Source organism: Vanessa tameamea, chromosome 21, assembly GCF_037043105.1.
Source record: "Vanessa tameamea isolate UH-Manoa-2023 chromosome 21, ilVanTame1 primary haplotype, whole genome shotgun sequence".
Lineage (NCBI taxonomy): Eukaryota > Metazoa > Arthropoda > Insecta > Lepidoptera > Nymphalidae > Vanessa > Vanessa tameamea.
This window is the reverse complement of record NC_087329.1, coordinates 5,566,733-5,590,117: the sequence shown is the minus strand read 5'-3', so window position 1 is coordinate 5,590,117 and position 23,385 is coordinate 5,566,733. Positions and strand designations below refer to the sequence as shown.

The 23,385-nt window shown below is 31.3% G+C and overlaps 2 protein-coding genes across 3 annotated transcripts in view; one reads left to right on the top strand and one right to left on the bottom strand.

Moving 5' to 3' along the window:
- Positions 1–23,385, top strand: part of Flo2 (Flotillin 2) — a 255,373-nt gene that overhangs the window by 124,722 nt on the left and 107,266 nt on the right. The window lies entirely within an intron of this gene.
- Positions 1–23,385, bottom strand: part of LOC113395527 (glucose dehydrogenase [FAD, quinone]) — a 34,704-nt gene that overhangs the window by 7,963 nt on the left and 3,356 nt on the right. The window contains exon 1 of one of the 2 annotated variants that reach the window (XM_026633123.2): positions 9,762–10,032. The exons of the other annotated variant lie outside the window; for it this stretch is intronic. The gene's annotated coding sequence lies outside the window, so the exon portion shown is untranslated. Of the gene's footprint in view, positions 1–9,761; positions 10,033–23,385 lie in introns of those variants that run through there. 2 annotated transcript variants of the gene reach the window in all.

Below are 23,385 nucleotides of genomic sequence, written 5' to 3'. Positions count from 1 at the left end.
ATTAATAATACATGGTATTTTTCCGTTTTGCTCAATTGTTTTGAAACATGTCCTAACCTAATTGTACCAAATTAATGACAAAAGAAACCCATAAAATCATGTATCACGAGTTCAAAAGTGATCATTTTACCTTCAAATCTTTTAAAGATTTTTATATATCATGATTTGCTTGTAAATTGTACATTTGGGTTATTTCCTTCGTGCAAAATAAACACATATAAAGTATATCTCAAGTTGCAATTACAAACATTTCCGAACAAGGACCGTTGACCGCTAGCCTCAATAAAACTGGTTTTGTTTCATAAAAGTTGAATCTTAATCGAAATCACATATAACATCACTCTCACAATATCTGATAATATCTACAACGTATTATCGACTATTTCATTATGTCTGACTTGGCTTTATATACAATACAAGAACATACATCGAAATAACTGATTTACAATTACTTATATTATATTAAGTTCCAAGTTCGTTTTGTTGAGGGGATGTAGTGTAGTGCATAAATTTACCCGTACGAAGTCCAGACGTGCAGCTAGTCAATCATAAAAATAAACTGGCAATTAGTCTTGACGTTCTGATATTAATAGGGAGCTCAGAAACTGTGGCGAATTTGTCTTGAAAGCCTAAATGGGTGATTTGCGTAGATATTTGATGTCGCGGAAATAACGATTGTCAATATGCAGTGAATCTGTAAGACCTTCGTATTTTTTGGTATCATTCGTGTAATGTCGTAAACCGACTATACTCTAAGTCTATGTGATTGAATGTCATGTTATATATACTTCAAATTGATTTAGATTAAACATTTCGATTCGTATAAATATATTAGGAAGTGTAAACCTCATAATTATTTAAACAACTTTTTTACTAATATATTACACAGTAAATGATTACAATATGCAGCAGTATATATAAATGTATGATGACGGCATTTAAATAAGGTTAATTTAAAACCGACACAACTCACGTAACTCACTTAAGGAATATTAAGTACTTTTTATCGAGATACATATATTTACGTATTACATCAAAACGAGTGTGGCCTGATTTAATTATTCTACAATCTGTTATGTCATACATTATAAAATGCATTCTGTTCCTGTGAATTGCGAAAATATATACATTTTTAAAATACGTTACTAAAAAAAAAACAAACCAAAACTTGTTCTACAAAATGCCGTTATGGAGCAGATTTTTGTATGTATATAATATTATTTTATAAGTAGATGCGCTTTGGAGTATCACTCAATTAAAATTTAGACTATTGACGTGACAAAAGGTATTTTTTATGTTCTTCTTTATAAAAGAAGATGAACAGCCTGTGAATGTCCTTTTATTTTGGCAAAGAGATCATTCCTTTAGATGGGTAGGGTTTGAGTTATACACATGTGGAAGATTAACATTCGATATATGCAGTTACGAGCACAAGATGAATTATAAACACAAATTAAGCTCATGACAATTCAGTAGTGCCCAATATTCGTTCGCGCTTCACGTGTTCTGGTCACGTTCAATCATCCCTCAATCCTGAGGGGTAACCAAGTTATATGAGCTTCTTGCCCACTAAAACTAGGTGGTTTTGAATCAATAGGCCAAACGGCTCTATATTAATTAGTAAGTTTCTCCGTGTATTTATCATTATCAAAGTGTGCTCAACATGTCGACCACGTAATATAGAAGCGGAATGTGATGATGAAGTGTTTATGATGATGGGAACCGCAGATAATCTGTCCGAAATCCGAAAAGTGTCGAGAATTTATTGATAAAAAATTAACAAAGATTATTATGAACACTTGCATTGCTTTATTTAGTAGTATAAAATGCTTTAGTAAGTCTTTCACTTCTCGGGATAGAAAGTATTTGACCCAAAATGTTTAGCTATAACAACGTCGTGCACGGACAGACAATGTTTATAAGTGACTATTATACGTGTTTTTGCGTAAACGCTTTGTCCACTGATATCGCTTCAATGAGAAGTAATGGAGCTCTGCTGTCCATGATATCCTGATTCAATGCGGGTTGGTTGCCACACACGTGGCAGATTTTTTATTCCACACATGTATGTTTTACAATGTTTTCCGTCACCATCGAACACGAGTTGACTAATAAGCAAATTGAGAACGTCAAAATTCATAGGTGCTCGCCTACTTTTGAACCCGCAATTTTCGGTTACCGAGCGGCCATCTTTAGTCGTTATCTATACATATAATAAAATTGGAGTGTCTGTTTGTATTATTAAAATAACCCATTTTTACTAAATGCATATGTATGTATACATGGTACATTTACCAAAATATTTTTTTTACAATTTTTGTCTGTCTGTCTGTTTGTTCCGGCTAACTTCTGGAACGGCTGAACCGATTTCGACGGGACTTTCACTGGCAGATAGCGGATGTAATAAGGAGTAACTTAGGCTACTTTTATTTTAGAATTATTTATAGAATAAAAATAAAATCACGCTACAATATCCAAGTAACTTAAATTCAAACAACGCGCACGATGTCGCGGGCACAGCTGGTATGTAATAATAATATACATCTTTTAATTTACTCGAATCCGTGTTTTTTTTTAATTTCCTTTAGCTATATGCTATAAGAGAACTGTGTTGATTTGTAATTTTTAGATTTTGTATTAATAACTACCGATTTTCATTCATGTATCGTACGTCATTCAAACGTTTGTAGGGCGGACACGTATTTAACAAGTAAAATTATAATTGCAGAATCTAAGACTTGCGTCATATGTTAGTACTCATTTGTAACACGTGATATCCGGTTTCAGTTGACACCTTAACGGGTAACATTTTACGTGATCCTTATTCATAGCATGTTGATAGATTAATAATAATACAAACACCGAATGGCATTGGTACAGATGTCGAAATTTAACTTTAAGAGGTCAGCAAAGGGATTTACAGGCTGGTACTTTTCAACTATTTTTGGAATATTATTATTGTCAGGACAATTCCAGATTCTGTATTCAAAATATTATAATACGATTTTGATTCGTGTTTCGTCGGACGTCGTCGTGTCTCTTCGGAAGTTTTTTTTTGTAGTTGTAATGGAATAGGCGTTTGTCTCTCACCTGATGGAAAGTGTAGATGACGACGAAGGTGGTACACGCCCATCCAATAGAAACATTATTATTATTATTTATTTCTTCAGACATGTTTTGGTTAACGTTTTGTTAGTGATGTCATGGTTTATCGTTATGACCACTTACCATCAGTTAGCCCAATTGTCAGTCTGCGTACCTATTTTAATTATAATACGAGTAAAATTAATTTATAGTACAAAAGTCCTTATTAAAGTTAAATTTTCATACTGAAGAATAAAATAATTATAAATTCTTAGCTTATGTATGTTATTAAATAGTAAAGTCTATTAAATACAGTCTTATATACACAAGGACAAAATCGTATAATTAGAAATTTTAATATATGTTTGTATAGTTCAGGTTGTTTGGCGTTTATATACTTTCGACTACCGAGTGTCCTTCGTTCGGTTTAGTCAAGCACATTGTAATTAGATAAATATTTAATTTTAATTTTGGCAATCAAATATCAAAATTGACATCATTTTAGTCGTCTTATGTAATCTTCGTAAATTATGATATTATACAACGTAATCGATAAGATATATTTTACGTTGAATTTTTCGAGTATCGTGTTCAATTCGGTCGAATGACCGAATGCTGTACGTGGCGAAATATTTGATACGACCTCGGCGCCTTACTCTTTGCTAATAAATATTTTTGATCACACAACGCAACGATTTTAGTATGTCAATATACCGTATGCCGTTCGTTTATAGTATATGACGCACTTGTTGAACCTGCGGCTTTATACTCGACCGGAAAAAGATCAGATGCTGAACTCACCAGGCACGGAAATGTTTTGTCAACTTCCACACTCCAGTCGGCTACTGAGAATATCTCGACCGAGAGACACAGGAGCTTAATATTTGCCTGACCCAAGATTTCACTTCGGGCATCTACAGCTATTACACCACAAGCCAATCAGATCGATGATAATTTTTACTAGCATAGATTAACTTATTTAATTTCGTTTTTGCGTCGTTGCAAAATGATAATCTACAACATTATATACCTACCATTTAACTTAAAAAGTTAATTACTAACAAGATTTCCAATAAAATATGTAGATCACATGATATATAAAAGTAGGTGGTAGGTGTAGTAGGAACTCGCATGACCATACACATTTCACCACTTAAAAAGACAGGTTATGTTAGGTGTACGTGAATAGGCTCACGTCACACCTCGTCAATAATCCGTTTGGATTCATGACCAACTTTACCGAACAAAACATCATCTTTTACACAGCTTTAGAATCGTGGATCGTTTATTTCCTGTTCATAAAGTTAGAAAAAGCGATATAGATATATATATATATATATCAGAATTCATGCAAACAACGTCTAATTCGTGAAATAAATTACTCAAATAAGTTGCAATAAACTAAATAAAGGCTTCTTTGACTAATAAAATACGAACAAAAATGATATTTTATTATTTTTTTAGAAATAAACTAGCTGTTGCCCGCGGCTTTGCTCGCGTGGAAATTGATTATATTACAGGATAATTTAAAATATTACGTTAATTTAAGACCTCATTTGTGGTTCGACTTTCGTTGGCTATATACACCAGACTGCTTACAGAGCTCACTCTCAACAAGCTATTTAGAACTGCCTATGCGAAAAACAGTCTTCTCTTATATCTACTCCCGGCCATTTAACTGCACTCTCTTGAAATTAAAGGGGTATTCTGATTGTATCAAAGATATTCATGGAATATACACTATTTAGTAAATCCAGTGATAACTGTAACCTATGACATTACGATAGAGAACCCTTACTATTATTCTGGTGCCGTTGTATAATTTTTGAAGTCTTAAATTCCTCAGTAACATTCAGCGCCAATCTCCTAACATAAAAAATGACGGGCTTCAAGACGAACCTATATACGAAATTTCAACCACTATTTTAACCCTTACGGGTAGAATATCCAGAAACGCTTAAATACATATCTACTCATTTTTAATCAGTATACCAAAAATAAAGTTTCGTGTTTCTACCCTAAAAACTAATGAACTTCCATACAAATTTTCAACCCTTATTTCACCCCTTTAGGGGTAGATATTCCAAAATTCCTTTCTTAGTGGGTGTCTGCTTTATAAAACGATCCTACTCACCAAATTTCAAGGCCCTAACTTTAATAGTTTACGTTCGGCGATGATGAATCAGTCAGTCAGGACTTGTTATTTTATATATATAGAAAATAGAATACAGATAATATCAATGTTGAATAAGTTAGTTAAGAGCGGTAGAAACCGCTAGAATCGGTAGTCTGTTTATACCTATTACGCTGACTTGAACGAAAAGATTGATTGAATGATAAATTATTAGAAAAATATGTTGAATTTCATCAACAGTTAACTGAACCATAACTTGCATCAACATGGGGGTAGGACTTCGTGTCAGCCTGCCCGGGTTTTTCCTGCCACATATGCAAATTATTATAATATAAATTATTATACCGCTGAACTTTAAACTGGATTATGGAGATATGGCTGTTTTTCAATTTTAGCGCCTGGAGCCATTGACCTTGTGTGAATGTTTTTTTTAATATCATAGAGGGAGACGGACCGGCAAATGGGCCATTTGATGTTCAGTTGACACCTTTGCTCACAGACATCAATACTGTAAGAATTATTAATAGTTTCTCATATTACCATTGCGCCACCAACCTTAGGAACTAAGGTGTTATGTCCTCTTGTGCCTGCAGTTGCTGGCTTACTCACCCTTCTAACCGGATCACAATAATACTTAGTATTGCTGTTTTACGGTAGAATATATGATGATGGTGAAACTACCCAGGCGGGCTTACACGGGATGTTTTGTGCTATCAATGTTTTGGGCAAAACGCGACCATATATAATAAGTTAGCCTTTTGATATTCCGTCTCTCTGCATTAAATTATATTTTAAAAATTATAATCGTCATTTAAAAACTAGAAGAAGCTAACTAATTATCGTATATTGCGTCGGAGAGAGTTGTCATAAAACATTTTGTTTATACAACACTTAGACAGCAACTGCTAATATGTGTTACGTAACACCGATTCGTAGACAGAGAGTACTCTTCATTTCTAATGGCACGTACTCCTTCAGGGCGGCCATACGCGCAATGCGGCTAATTCTATTGCTTAAGCGGTTGATGAAATACTCTGTGATGTCAGATGGTTATCCAAACAATCGTTGCTCATTCTTGCTTTATTGCATATATGCAGTTTGAGACGAGTAGTCACCGTCACGGCCTGTGATAACAAGTGAATCTTCGCCGAAGATAGCGGAGTCAAACATTAGTGAGTTTATAATGAATGTCGTGCTCGGTGGGGAAGGAAAACACCGTTAGAATAATGTTTTGTATGAAAATCATTATAAGTTCTGATGTGTTTAATGAATTTAGAGACTTATAAGACCAAATTAAATATTATAAATTAATTATTAAAAATAATATTTCGGATAGCTTGGAATATTTTTAAATATATTTCTTTACGTCCTGTATCTTTTATTTTATGTGGAATTGTTAATTACTTGTTGAAAGTAAATAAAGGTTGTTGAAAGATACCGTCGTAAAGCTCATTTCGTAAAAGTAATAAATTTAAATAAACAGTTACGTCCAAGAAGTTAAAATCAGTGTGGACGTGACTTCTTTCGCATGGGACTAAAATTTTATGGTACATGGTATAATTTGTGAAAAATAATCTATGATTTCTACATATTTCCGTATCATATGAAGTACTAACATTCTTTACCATAAATGAAGAGTTAAGCTCGTGTTAGGAGTGGCATTGACAATCGAACTTGCGACTTTGACATTGATAAAGGATGTAACCGTTGACAAACTGACGTGTCTCGGGAGATTATCCATAACAGATTAGGGAATTTAAAAAATATACATACATATAAACTAAAACTTATATTTCAAAGGTTTTTTTTTACAATATATAAGAGTAAAGTTAGCTTTATATACTTAGAGTATATCTCACTATTATTTTGCTTTATGACAGTTATCAAAAATGATTTTATGGAAACTACAGGCTATGTGTAACAAACGCATTATGAGGATAAAATGTATTACTGGTGCGCCGGATAGTATAATCGGTCACATTTATCAAAAAGTTGTCATAGATTGACTTATTGTCTTTCTCACACTCGGGCCGGATTGAGGGGAGGGCAACCGGGGCAACTGCCCTGGGGCCTCCACGTGAGAGTGACATAGAGATCAAGATATATAAATAAAAATATTGTTACTAATTACTGTATTAAAAGTTACAGTTACTGGCAGAAATTAAAAAACATATTCAAATTAATCTCTAAAACAATTATTAGAGTCGCCACGCCTCTGTTGCTCCAGGGACTCCACTCCTTTGTGGCCCCAGGGCTTCCAGACCTTTGAATTCTGTGCAGACTGTAATATCTAATTATAAAAACTACTTTAATAAAATTGGCCATTACTACTTGCAGTTCATAAAGAGCAATAATTTATTTTTTATACTTTTAAACTTACAATTAAGAGCGAATATCGTTTAATACCGCTTACTCACCTACTTTATATTAGCGGTAAAATATTTTATTTACGTCTTGATAACGGTATTAAAATGTATATTATCCGATTAAAATGTTTTTAACCTTTTAATACCTGATATTCTAGTGAGCCTACCCCTGTTTCATTATTCATCATTATCTAATCAATCAAAGTCGAAATACGCTTTGTATGAGAAGGATATTCTGAATAGTCATGTTACAGGATTAAGTTGAATGAGTTACTATGTAGTTCCAAAGATCAAAGTCAACGTTAATAATAAACAAACCGGCAACTAATGGAGGTGAAGTGGGAGGAATCTGGACGAACCGGTGAATAAGGAAACGACGATAGTGCGCACAGGAATGTGAAGTAGACTTTCTATTGTATTACGATCTCAGAGTTCAATATCCCGTGCAACGTTTTAGAGTTTTGTACCTTTTTTATTTCAAGAATTTTTATGGTTATTGCTGTGAGTTGTAAAAGATTTCCTGCAAAATATAAAATAAGAAAATATGCTAAGATTAATTAGTAAGTATATTTTTTGTGGTTATGACTTCGCAATAACAAGATAGTATGCAGTTGAGTAATATTAGCAGCACGAACAAACCTTGGATGAATAATTAATTCTATTGCCTATTCATTATTCAACACATCAATATGTAAGATTTTATTATTTAAAAAAAAAGTAAACGTCGTATTTGAGTTCTAATTTTAAAAACTTTTATTTAACTTGCAATGTTAGTGGTTTACAAATTTTTATAGGTTGAACTTTGTAAGACAACCAGATGTAATCCTAAAAAAATATGATAAACATGACCTAATTCATCTAGAGTCCAGATGAGAGAACTCCTCAATGGTCAATATCAGCCGATAAATTTACGTAAACGCTTTAAATGATGACAGCCTGTTAATTTTGTTCATATTTTGGTGCATTTTTGAAACTATTTACTTATAAGCATTGAGGTTAATGCTTCGAATGTGCTTTCTATTGTAATTAATTCTATACAATGCTCCGACGCACCCAATGGAATAAGTCGTCTTCGTTGACCGTTATTGTGTAATGAGAACATGAGATTCATGTGTTGGAGAAAAAGTATCCGCGCGTTTTGTTATATTTTTGATACAATTATTGGTCTGCACATTCATTGGTTATTTTATCCGAACTTTTGTTTTGACAAAATTGATGTCGAAATTATGCAAAACTAAATAATTCAAAGTCGTATTTATTTGCATCCATATGGATAAATAAAAAAGATAAGACTCATCAAAATATCGTGTGCTTATGTGGATATTATTTATTTCTATATAAGGGTACAATATGACTTTCTTTAGAGTTAAAAAAAAAAAAAAAAAATTGTGTTAAGTTGAAAATATCTCACGTCAATAGCCGTTTGAAGAATATACTAAATTTTAATAAAAAGTACAGGCAAAGGTTAACATCAATGAACCCAAACATTTTATATAAAAATTAAAGTATAAAGTTATAGTGTGAATATTTTTTAACTGAAAACTCTTTGTAGCTGTTGTATGATGTTAAAATACAAAAACTAACTTTGAATGTTTTATAGAATTATGCTTCAAGCTGAATTTTTTTCGTCTTTAAGAACGTGGGCAACTAGCTCAGGGCTCTCGAAGTGGCGGAGGCCAAAAATTTTGAAACACAATGCCGTTTTTTTTTAAACTTTCTAAGTGTGGCCAAGGGCGCCTGACCTGAGAAGATCCTGTGTCGATCATTTTAGTTGAAAGGGAGACAGCGTCATCTATTCAAAGTAGGTCAAGGATGAATGGTTTTATAAACCAACAAAGGCATTTCAACCTTACGAAATGAGCTTGCTAGATATTAATATTCAAGTATATTTACTTAAGCTCAGTACATTTAATGATTAAAGTCATATCAAAGAGTAGGGGACGTCTAGAAAGTTTGTGTCAGTTTTGTGATTAAAGAAATTCACTTAAAATACTGTCCCAGATAAAACGAAGTCTATAGATTAATAAAGTCATCTGAATTCTTATAAAAATATTTTCATCAAATATCTAGTTGAGTTAATATTTTGAACGATCATATATTTGATGAAAGTAAAGCCAGCGTATAAATAGAAACTTTTATTTTAATATAAAAACTAAACGAAATAAAAAATATATTACCTTAAATCCATGTTTATGGTATTCAATTAATACAAGAGACCAATGTTTCCACTCTCAAATCAAATAAGATTCCTGTCACTAACACGTGTTTATCCCGTCTGTTTGAATTTAATATCACGGATGTCACTTACATACGTCAGTCTAAAGTATCAGCTCGTGTAGGGTTTTATTTGAAACATTCACTAAAGTCGATAGAAAGTCACAAGTGTTCCGGTACTTTCATCGCAAACGTGCGCCGGCGCACTTGGATACTGAGCGAGTGACTCCAGCTCCGTTGTCATTGGTGTCTTCGTTTATCTAGCACGTTATTTGAACTTTTACTCGGTGGATTTTTGTTGTGTTCGTATCAAATAAAGCTCTATAATGACGCGTTATGTAGCTTTCGTTGTTTTATTAATGTGTTCTATTTTTATATAAATACTATAACGTAGAATTATTGTTTTTGCGAGTCTATTGGACTTCTTAAGTTGATTAGTTTAAGTACGTAGATGTAAAAATATAGACCTAGTTTTATTATTGAAATATAAACTAATTTACAGAAAATATTTTATAAAAACTCTACTGTGTAATCATTGATAGCGAATTGCTTCCGGAGATACATATGTATGTATAAACTATTTTATGTACCTATTATGTACATTTTAATTATATTAAATCTTTAATACTAAAATGACTAACTATTCCGGAATTCGAAAATAAAAAAAAAAATCATTATATTTGAATTGATTACCTTCGTAAGTTAATCTTATCAAAATAAATAACGTACATATTAAAAAAATATATTATCTATCGCAATTTATATTTTAAATATATTATCTATCGCAATTCGGACTAATAATAATAATAATATATTTAAATAAGAGATGTGTGTTTGTGTGTGTGTGCTGTGTGACGTGATTTTACTGTATAGGTGTTAGACGTATAGATTTTATTTAATCATACTGGTTCTCATTTAAAATAATGTAGCGGGTAAACTCTTATTTACCTATTTTTATTCATAAGTAGTTAGTGGCTTAGAGTGTTATTATTCAGTTTAAGCTTCGGTGACAAAGTCGTATGTATATTAGAGGATAAAATTCTTAAAGAAATAAAATAATAATATTTTTTCTTAAAATTATTAAGGTAATCATGTACTGCAATTGTTAATCTTACTATCTTAGTAATATTTTAAATGCATAAGTTTGGATGGGTGGAGGTTTTACTCCATCACGTTAGAACGGTTGTACGGATTCGAATGAAATTTGGCAAAGAGTCACTTATAGTCTGGAATGACACATAGGGATCTTTTTATTACTAACGCGCACTCACAAACGAGGGTAAAGCCGCGGGCGGAAACGAAAAAAAAAACAATAATTATTTTTATTAATACTAAGACAATAATTCTAGTTTGCGAGTGAAGTGGTTTATCCTTATTAGTTTTAAAACGTAAAAAAATGCGTATTCCGTTATGTACATAGTTATGTAGTTAATGGTTATTGATTAAGTGAACGGTACCGTTCCAGTTTATTACATTGCGTTTAGATAACACTTAAATTTGATCAGTATTCCGTCAGCCTTTAAATGAAAATAATATTATTAATCACATACATACATACATCATTATACTGATATTTAAACGTCGGAAATCGATGAACTGTTTTTTATTATGTATGATATGTGATATGTTTAAATGATTTGGTAATCTGTTTGTATTTAATAGTCAACCGTTGTATAGTGTATGTATGTATCATGGAGGTTTTTATGCTTTACAATTTTTTTGCAACTCGCCGCTAGATAGCGCTGTCGCACATCAACTTATAAACTATTCCAATAGTCTGGTGACATTTCGTTAGCACTTGAGCACCAGGACTTGGTGGTAGGGCTTAGTGCAAGCCCGTCTGGGTAGGTACCACCCACTTATCAGATATTATATCGCGAAACAGTATTACTCTGTATTGTTGTGTTCCGGTTTGAAGGGTGAGTGAGCCAGTGTAACTACAGGCACAAGAGACATAACATCTTAGTTCCCAAGGTTGGTGGCGCATTGACGATATAAAGAATGATTAATATTTTAATTATCATTGGATATTATTTTAAATTAATTTTGTGGGCGACCAAAGAGCGACCAAATGTATGAATTCGGTCATGTTCGAATACGAATTTCCACCAGCGTCCTTTCTGATCATTTTATTTCGGTTGCTTTGAAATACATTCCTAGTTTTTATATATTTTCGGAAAGCTAAGTAAACGATTATGTTTTTAAAATAATCTGCAGATCAAGTTCATAATGTTTTTTTTGTTTGTCAGGCATATTTGAGGGAAAAAAATAAAATAGAAATAATATCGTTTTCCGTTTCGCATTTTTAAATTTGGACCGATAATTATTATTTAAATATTGAAAAATATCCAGTGTTTAATCGTTTTTATAAATCTACAAACTAGTTTTGTTTGCGCTAATAACAAAAACTATCAAGATATTTCGTCCGTGTGAGGTCTACTCTGTACTCATCAGTGGCGCTATTACGGTTAGACCATAGCTTGCTATCAAATAATTGTTGCAGACCCCACTGTTTGACGCCACTAAGTTATTTGCGTTTATTAAAATAATCATCCAAAACTACCATACCAGTCAGCTGTGCATTTACTTTTGTTGTATTTAAAAAATTCTGTTTGAAATAAAAGTTATTATTATTTATGAACATGTCTACGGAGGTACAAATTACTTTATGCCTTGGTTTCAAAACTACTATCCGAAGTAATTAGCGCTAAAATATTCTCCAGATTTAAATTTATTCCAATTTTAACGGTGATCGGTTGAACGGCGAGGTGGATGTGCTGTAGTGCCATCTAGTGGCGAGTTAAAACAACATAATGTCTAGTATAAAAGGTACGAAAAATACTTAATTTGAGCCAACTAATTAGTTACTTCTTAATTTTAGCCTATGTTATTTCTACTAATTTTATAGATTTTTAGTATTACATGGGAAAGTAACTTCATCTGATACGCTTTAACTATGATGTTGCTGTTTTATGAAGCAAGCTTGTACTCCTAGGATGATGGTCGCTGGCTAATATTTTACGCCTAAAATCTACGAACACTCCCCTAGTCGAGCGAGTTTTATAAGATGAATTGTAATGATAAGTTGCGTTATCTATTTGTTACGAAATACATATTAGTTTTAAGTACCGACATCTAGCATGAAATTGTAGAACTAATAGTATACTAAATTACAACTTACAGTACCTAGATAGATGGCTCTACGTGCTGTTCACTATATATTAAACGTAGGTAACATTCAAACCTGTTACACGTTTGAAGAAAGCGAAAGTGTTATTATATCGTATAGTTATTAATAGTTGTTGTACATTTATTAAAATATGTATATAATTTCTGCTATCCAGTCATTGTTCTATATACTTAGTGTAGTAAGCATTTAATCTATGTGGGATAGCCCACATAGATTAATATTGCAATTATGCCAAAGCGGATTTTAAGTGAATTTTATCATAAAATATCAAAGTCAAAACTTGGCACGCAATACTGCGTTTTCATGTGTTAAATTTGTGTTTATAATTAATCTCGTGTTAGGCTGTAAAGGGAAACGAGAAGGACACATGCAAGTTGCATTTGTCGTATGGAATTCTTCCATATGACACGTTATTCCACGACACTGTTTTAATATGGGTTGAAGATGTATTCTTCAACCCATATTAATTCAAATAACTTCAAAACGTTTTCTTCAAAAACGAAACTTTGGTCCATATACTCAAAGATACAGTTACTTTTCGATATAGTTGTTCCTTACGAAAATTAAATGAATTTTTGTTTTACTACATTTTGCTATTTTTTTTCGTTAGGCGCTATTTCTTATGCAGCTATGGCGCTACCAATTAATCTTAGTTGATTTTGGCAAATTAATATCATTATTACCTATAGTTTTTTTTTATCTGGCAATTTTTTTTAAGACACTATTTCATATCGAAAATATTTTGGAAATAAAACAAACTACTGTGTATGGTTGTATGTTAAACTTGATATTCATTTGAAATTCTGATGAATAACAATATTTATTAGCTACATCAAAATTGAATATTTTTTTAAAAATAGAATCGATTAAGCACATTTATATTATACTGTTTTATTTATGTTATTTGAGCAAACTTCTTATTTAAAAACATTTACTTAATGTTGAATTCGTTTAGATACAATGATCTCTCGTAAACGAGAAATCGAGAGAAAGATCGATGGTCTCAAAATGAAGTCAATCGAGTTACGTAAATCATAATGCGCGTCTCGATATTTTTACTTGAATATATTTTATTATGTGTTGTGGTATTGTGATCTTAAAATAGTCGATGTCGATCGAGTTGGCGCCAGAGTATTAATGCTGACTCCTGACTCGTGAGTTGTTTATCTTCTTTACATAGTATAAAACAAAGTCGCTTTCTCTGTCCCTATGTCCCTTTGTATGCTTAAATCTTTAAAACTACGCAACGGATTTTGATGCGGTTTTTTTAATTAGATTTTTTAAATTAAGATAGAGTGATTCGAGAGGAAGGTTTTTGTATATAATACATAGACAATATATTTAAGTAACACTGATAATTTTAAATTTTTCTAATGTGATGTCGTAAATTTATACATTTTTTGCGCTTACATTGTAAACGCTGGCTGAACCCTACTAGATAGATCAAAATAATGTACTACAGAATTGTACACCTCAAAAATGTCTACAAAAAAGTCCGAGATGGTATATGTCTACCTCTTAAAGATAACCCACAATAAACATTTTTTATCGTTTATTTTTTACGAGAAATAATGGCTTATTTTCAAAGCGATTTTAAGCAATATAGCATTAATCCTTATCCAATTAGGTAACTTAAATAAATTGTGCATTCAATATAGATCAATATGACCCTTTACAGCATGTAATTTAAATGAATATTTTCGAAGATATTACGGTTTTAAAACACAGGGACATAGCGGTTTGTATTTCCTAATGAGTGAAAACTGTTTACGTTGTACCTATTTGTTATCACTACATAGTATAAAACAAAATTGCTTCCCGCTGACTGTCTTTTCCTGTCTATCCTTCAATCTTTAAAACTATGCAACGGATTTTGATGAGGTTTTTTTAATAGATAGAGTGATTTAAAGAGAATGATTTTGTATGTATAATACGTGGACAATATAGTAGATAAACCCTGATAATTTTAGAGGTTTCTAATGTGATGTCGTAAAAAGACACATTTTTTGCGCATATATTATATACCTCTCGTATGCAAACGTTTGTTGGCAGGGCTTACTGACAATTTAAACGGGGCTTTATTCGATATTTTACTAGTGCGATTGCGATTGTACGTTCTTCTGCGTAGAACGTACAATCGCAAGGTCTTTTTAAAATTTCGTCCTTTTATTTCATTTCTATTAAAGCATTCGGAGTCCTGGGTATCGGCGAGCATCCCTCCCCCCCGCACTTCCACGTAGGAAAAACGCGTCACGCGTTTTTCCAGCGATATAATAAAAAGTTTTGTTTAATTTTATTCATTCTTCGATTGGAATAGACAATATAGCGATTGTTTTTACCCCGTGTGTCTGTTTACTTTTATTTTATGATTACATATGCCATACAGTACAGTCACACGAACAATACACGTGAATTTATAGTATATATGTAAGTAAAAAATGCTGTTAAGAGTTCAATCAACTTTAGTTTAGTATTTACTAGTATTTGATTTAAAATGAATCATAATAATTAACTTCAAATAATGACTGAAAATTATAGAAGACTACTACGGAAGATTAGAATACGTCGAATGGGAAAAAACATTTTTAATAGTTTTTCTTTCATTTTGAGTAAAATATATAATTAATTTGGAAATCATTAAAATATACGAATTGGAACCTGTCAGCTCTTATTTTACATATATCTTACAGGTCCCAATGACTGGGAGACGTATAGCTTAAACGAAGATTGCGCGTTCAAACCCGGCCCGTTCAAGCCATCACGCTGTACGAGTTGTTGAGTTAAAAAAAAAATTATAGTTCATTTCTTGTCGACCAGTGAAGAACATCGTGAGGAAAACTGCATGTGTCGGGTCACGACGTTTACAATCTCGGCAGATTTGTTATAAACTAATGGCGTTTACGATTATTTTATGACATCAACTATATTGATACTAATTAAGCCATTATTTGTTTACTGCATACTTTCTGATATATTTAACATAGTTTATGTCAGACATTCCAATCACATCGTATGACTTCTCTATTATATGATGTGAAGAGTTTTGGTAATTATGTCAGGATTTTTTTCGCTGCACGATTTCATTTTGATTTTTTTTTAATCCATTATTAACACACATAATAAGTATAATTATATATCCACTAGCTGAACCTTCGGATTTACCGGATTTATTTAGAATCAAATCAAAAATCAAAAGCCTACATCCTTCCCTGGGACTCAAACTCTCCACACCGATTCATCTAAATCGGTTTATTCACATCGGTTTATACACATTCATAATATTAGTACTCTACATATTAATTATTATAGCATCTGAAGTTATTCTTAAAAAACAAATCAAATCAAAATATACTTTATTCAAGTAGACTTTCATAAGCTCTTTTGAATCGTCATTTAACAAACTATATTAAGTGAAGCTAACACCGGTTCGGAATGTAGATTCTACCGAGAAGAACCGGCAAGACACTCAGTAGTTACTCTTTTTCGACATCTAAAAATACAGTGATGTTAGTTAAATTCAATTATATATGTATGGTATGTCTCCTGGCTGGAATTCAACAAGCATTAACTCCACGCTTTTTGTTATCTATTTTATAATCTTATATGGAATGATATGCCTTCTTTACCAATTACCAATTTTTTGAATTTATAAAACGGCAATGTTAAAAATGTCTGCAGAATTTTATTATATAAGCGGATACCTTGCCCCAAGTATGATTTATTGACTTTGCGGAGTCGGAAACTTGGCGCTATAAGCTTGTCCTTAATTCTTGTGCACATACAATGATTATCACTGATTTTATCAAAGTGATCAATGTTACTATGATTTACAAATCATATTATGAATATTTTGTATCATTGTATTGACAGTCGTAGATCCCGCGTCACGTAGTAATATTATCAAGTTCCGAATCCTCAGTCTCGTAAGGTTATATAAGATTTTAATATTGTTACCTCTTAAGACTTTTTGTAGTGTGTAGTCGTTATATATTCGCTAATGTCATTGATATCCTAATAAATCTCCGACTCGAGTAAAAGTCACGCGTGATCGCGAAACGCAAAAGATGCAAATATGTCGTGTAATTATGTAATTATTCTTCCGTCATTCGATTTAAACATTTATTCGTACATCACAAGGAGAAATTATTGTACGTATTCCGTGATAAAATTAGTAACTGTTTATTACGACTTTTCTTTATAAATAATTTTACCGATGAACTAGAATGCGATATGCATAAGTAACTTCTCATAGTATTTCATTTGTTCCTGCATGTTAGTTGGAATGATATCTCCACAGACAAACACACGAGTACGCACACAAACACTGACACACAATCAATCAACAAAATCAAAGTTCGCGGGTAGCATGTGACGTACCGCTGCGTTAATCTTAAATGCAACTTAGCTACTGAACTGTTTATGTATCTAAATTTTATTTTAAATTTGTATTAAGTATGTAAGTTGAGTAAATATATAAGTTTTTTTACATTGGTTATTATTTTAAATAAATTTTGTGGTATTTTAAAGAGCGACCTTTAGTACGAATTCGGTCATGTTCGAATACGAATTTCCACCAGCGTCCTTTCTGAGCATTTTATTTCGGTTGCTTTGAAATAAATTCCTAGTTTTTATACATTTTCGGAAAGCTAAGTAAACGATTATGTTTTTAAAATAATCTGCAGAACAAGTTTCATAATGATTTTTTTTTGTTTTTCAGGCATATTTGAGGGAAAAAAATAAAAAATATATTGAAATAATATCGTTGTCCGTCTCGCATTTTTAAATTTGGACCGATAATTATTGTTTAAATATTGAAAAATATCCAGTGTTTAATCGTTTTTATAAATCAGAAGAAAAAAATAGATTTTAATTGATACTTTTTTTTTAATAAATTTTTGAAGTTGCATTTTGGATATATTTTGAAAAAATCTATAAACCGCGATAACTCAAAAATGCTTCACTTTTGCATTATGCATATGGGGGTTAAAATTATTGCAAATAGTCACCCCTATTACCTCCTAACGGGAATACGTCGAATTACCAATAGCCCTGTATAAGAAATCTTAATAGCTTCAATTATAATCTTTTAAAAAACGATCATAGTTGCGTTCTTGTAACAATAACGAATCTTATCTGCTCTCCGCTTTGACTCAGTAATTTTAAGATTGATTACGTAAATAATAATTACGAAATGAGTATACTCATCGTGCGATGCGTTGAGAAATTTTATAATGCCCTCCAATTTTCCTTGTTAGGTTTTAATATTCATTTGAAAGTACGCGGAAGTAGGGCTACGTGTAAAAATGACTTATGCGGTGTTATGGTCATTTTTAATTAACTTTTATTTAATAATGTCTTTAAATTTATTTATTTCTATATTGCAATTAATAAACGAAAAACTTAGCTTAGTTATGTATTGCAATATTTGAAGCGCTATTCTGTAGAAACTCACCTCGTCTTTTATCCTAGAAATTAAAAATAAAAAGATCTTCGTTGATAATGAATGTTTGTGGGTATCGCATGCCACTTTTTAATATTTCACGAACGTGTTTAGCGGTAAGTTTTGAAAAAAAAGCTATATTTTGGAAAATCTTAGCGATATTATTTTCTATATTATTAAAAAAGACAGCAACATATTGACAATGGACAAGCTAAATAATCTTTTGATTAGATTCACCGGGAACTTGAGGATGAATTGATTGAATGCAAACACTTAACACCTGCCTTCCTCCCCACACGCAGACGAAGCCGCGGGCAGAAACGAATTTATATTGCTATGTTCTTTAAAGGTTATGTGAGCCAGTGTAGTTACATGATTAGTCTTAGATCTTATAGTTTATTTTTCTCATAGAGTCTACGAGTTAAGATTTACTATAGAGTAGTTCAGTAGTCTATCCGTCTTTCTGATACGATTATACAATATAAATTATAATCTGACAGATTTAAAAATAAAATTGCTCCACAATTTCAATCGTTATCTCGAAGTTTCTGTAATCTCAGTGTTATAAATCTCAAATTAATTTGATTAAATATTTTGTTTTCTCACGCGTTCACTTCTAATTAATTTGATTTAAATTACATTGTTACGATGAAAGCTAATTAAATATATCTTTCGATTTACGTGAAATATGTTCTGTGTGATGATTAAGATTAGTCTTCACAGTGGAAGAAACTAATGAATCCTACAGATATTGTTTAATTGTACATAAATGTATTTAAAAAGGTATGCATCAAAAGCGGTTTTATTGATAAGGTTGATTTTGTATACGTATTATTAAGAAATACTTAACTAAAATATAATGCTCAATATTCTATCTTATACGAAGTATTAATGTACATTCATCATATTTTTGTGGTCGGAATTTTTCACAATATAACTTTATTAATGATCTGTAATCTATAAGAAATTCTGAGAAATCTTTTATTTCACTTCTTAATAAAATTGACTATTACATAAACTTTGCTAGAAGAATAGAGACTTAAATACTTTCTTGCTTTTCTAATTAAACTAGCTGGATCCCCCCACTTTGTACAGGTAAAAATTCATACATAGTTACTTTTGAAGTTGAAATTCCCAAAAGCATTTCTGAGTGAGCGTTTACATCGCGAAAGGAGTATACTTAATTTCAATTCAATCGAAGCATTTGTTTTAAAGATCTCGTGATGAGTGCATTTCGCTTAACTATTTTCTGGAAATTCTAATTTTCCTCTCTTTTCCCCCAAAAGAATGAATGAAATCGGTATACTCGTTCTCAAGGTGTGCATGACCAAGGGAAATATGGATTCATTGTTTAAGTATCAAATCAAATATATTAGAAAATGTTTTTGTCTTTTCTTATTCAAACCATTCGAGACTATTTACCTAATCAAAATCAAAATCAAAATATACTTTATTCAAGTAGGCTTTTACAAGCACTTTTAAAACGGCATTTAACAAACTATTTAAAGTAAAACTACCACCGGTTCAGAATGTAGATTCTACCGAGAAGAACCGGCAAGAAACTTGTACTTACGAGTACTTAAGAGTTACTAAAGAGTTACTTGTACTCCATTTTCTCAGCGTAGATAACTAATCCTTTGAATCCTCAAAATAAACTCCTAATGCTGAAGTGAAATGGTTTAGTTCCAAATAACAAAGAAACTTATTTCATAATATAAATAATCTAAGTATGTCATTATTTATATAAATAATATACCTTTATATATATTTTCATCATTCTTTACATACATAAAGATGAACTCTCAGTATATTAGTCTTGTAACTCTTAGTACGCAACCGTAATATTATTCGGTGCTCAAGTTATTATTTAATTACATGGTTGCATTATCTTGTGATATAACACCAGTTCCAAAACTCGATACAATGTAATGTGTATAAAAAATAGCGTTAAAGTTTTAACCGCATGATTTTAATTATTTTTTTTTTGAAGCCACAGACCTGTAGGTCACGTGATCTATAAGAAGGTGTCTGTTGAAACAATACTATGTTAAGATGTCAGTTAATTAGAACATTAGATATAATGTATTACGTATTCGTAGTGTAGTTTTTTTTTAAATTTAATTATTTAATTTTATTAATATTATATTATATTATTCAGTAGTGTATAAGGTAATTCTATTATATTTCAACATATGAACAGTTAGATACATATATTGTATAAATAATTGAGATTATGATTATTTTAAGTTTGACCTTATATGTTTATTGTGCTAATTCTACTTTACATAAAATCAATATGACCGTTATAGCTATATAAGTCAATAACAACATCATAACGTTCCCATTTGGGTTTAGACATAAAAATATATATATACATACATATATATACACAACTCCGTCATGTGTACGCGGATTTGCAAAATATTTTTTTATTCTAAAGAGTTTTTTACGAAACGATCACATTTTAATTTCGTAAAGCTCTGATTATGGTTTTTGGAGACAGACAATGGAACTCTTCAATAGATGCCAAAACAAGCGCGTTTTCTGTGATATTATTGCTATATGTTACTGAAATCAGTTTTTTTGTGTTCTCTAATTGACTAAACTACCTTAACTGTCAAAGATTTGTGAGTATGTTACATACAAAATATCGAATTTAAATGACTATGCATAATGTTGATAGATGATGTATTGATTGCTTAGAATATAAAGATTTTTTATGATCGTCTTAAAATTGTTATACCAGTAAGTGATCCGCCTAGTTAATGTCAATCAAAATTAAAGTATACTTCGTTGAAGTTGACTCTAACAAGCACCGTTAATTTACTATTGAATTATATTTGAAGCTACCGCCGGTTCGGAATGTAACTAACAGCATGGTAATGGCAGTTTTGCTTTTAATATAGTTGTATAAAATGACGATTCAAAAGTGCTCGTAAACGCCTCCTTTAATAAAGTATATTTTGATTGATTTTGAATATTATAAAGAGGTATTTGTTTGTTAGTATGTAATCGCTCGGAACTTATGATCTAATTCTGAAAATGTTAACATTATTCCTGAGTGCTATAGGGTAAAAAATATAATTATATCATATCATTTTCTTTATCAATTAATTGCAGCCATGCGAAGCCGGGCTTCATACACTACACACATACACTAGCGTGTATTATATAAATAACTTACAAGACTTTACAATTATTTTCATTTGATGGTTATTCAATAATTATTTGTGAAAGGGTATTCATGTATTGTATTGAGCCTATTGTGATTTTGTAGGTCGTCGTAGTCAGGTGTCTAGTTCAATAGTTACGGTACTACATGTTTACATTTGAGTATGTATGTAATAGCTGTATATTAATATTATTAAAACATATATGGTTTATGTTTAACATTATTAAAAGTGTATAGTTTTTATGTTATATATTTAATATATATACTAGTACAACGCTGGACAAATGATATCTCTTAAAAATGCTAAGAAACTTCTAACCCGATGTGATTAATTCGTTTTGCGATCTTTGAATTAAAACTTATTTCGTATCGTTCTGGTTTGTTACAGATAAAAACTAGAGATATATATAATTTAATTATTAAATTTCTTCTACCGTGTGTCAATTGAAAACATAATCATGTAATTATATGATCTTAATCAAACGCGGGTGAAACCGCAGGATGTAGCTTGTATTAATAAAAGGGAAATGGAAAATTAAGAGAGAGATTTGTCATAAAATGCGACAACGTTAACTAATAATAATACTTTAGATATTCACTCATATATTCTAACGTCGGACCGCAATACTTAGTTTTATTGTGTTCCGGTTTGAACTTGAGGTACAAGGAATTCAATATCTTAGTTACCAAGTTTGGGGGTCCATTGGTAATATATCTTACAGTACCAAGGTCTATGGGTAGTGGTGACAATTAACAAAACAAAATACATGAAAAAAAAACACAAAAGGATATAAAATCTATCAGTATGCGAGGTTAATGTTCATAATTTTCGTTCTGTAATTGTTTCTATGGATAATAAACAAATAAATAAAATCAAAACTAAATAAAAATCCTTTTATTTTTCAATATAGATGTACGGTTTAGAAACAGTGTGCATGTATGCATTTTTTTTTATTAATACTTTCCTTTAAAAACAAAAGGTTAGTAGTACCAGTATTTAAATTTACTCAATATTTTGAAAATAATACGACGTAAGAATTAGCGAGATTCAATTATTTTTTTTAGCGTGTCAGAGTGAGATGAATTGTAAAGATTAACGGGTAAATCTAAAATGTACTTCTGCGTACAATGTTTATTTACCATCGAAAGTGAAACGCAATATGTGAAGTCGCACTACGCATGTTGTTCACTTATGTAATGCTTTTGTGTTATGTACACAATATTACATATCTTTGACAAAAACTTCGATAAATATTATCATACATATAATAATATTTGAATTATTAATCTATTAAGTGAATGTTACAATCGCTTAAGTTTTAGTTGTTTATTTTATTTGAAAATTCGATGTACTTTTTTTGCTGAATGATGAATGTTTTTGTTAAATCTTCTATAAGACGTCTGTTAGAGTTTTTACGACTAATTCACACTGGAGGCAGATGAACAAATGGGCCAACAGATATGATAAGTGTTCATAGATACCATTTCTGACAAAATTTTAAATCAATCCTGATACCGGAAATGAGCTTACTTCTTAACTGTCTTTATTTAGGGTCAGCTCTCCTTGGTTTAAGACTCTAAGATGCTGTCGTGGGTCGTCTATATCTCCAACTATGCGTCATGCAGATGTTTGTGACAACTATTGTCAATAACGTCGGGGGCTCTTGGCATCTATAATCGTGAAAGGTTAACACGATATAATCCATATCTCATCACGGCCCAAGTCATCGCATTTGACACTCAATAATACCCTTGAAGAAGTATGTGGTGCGCTTGTCAGATTAA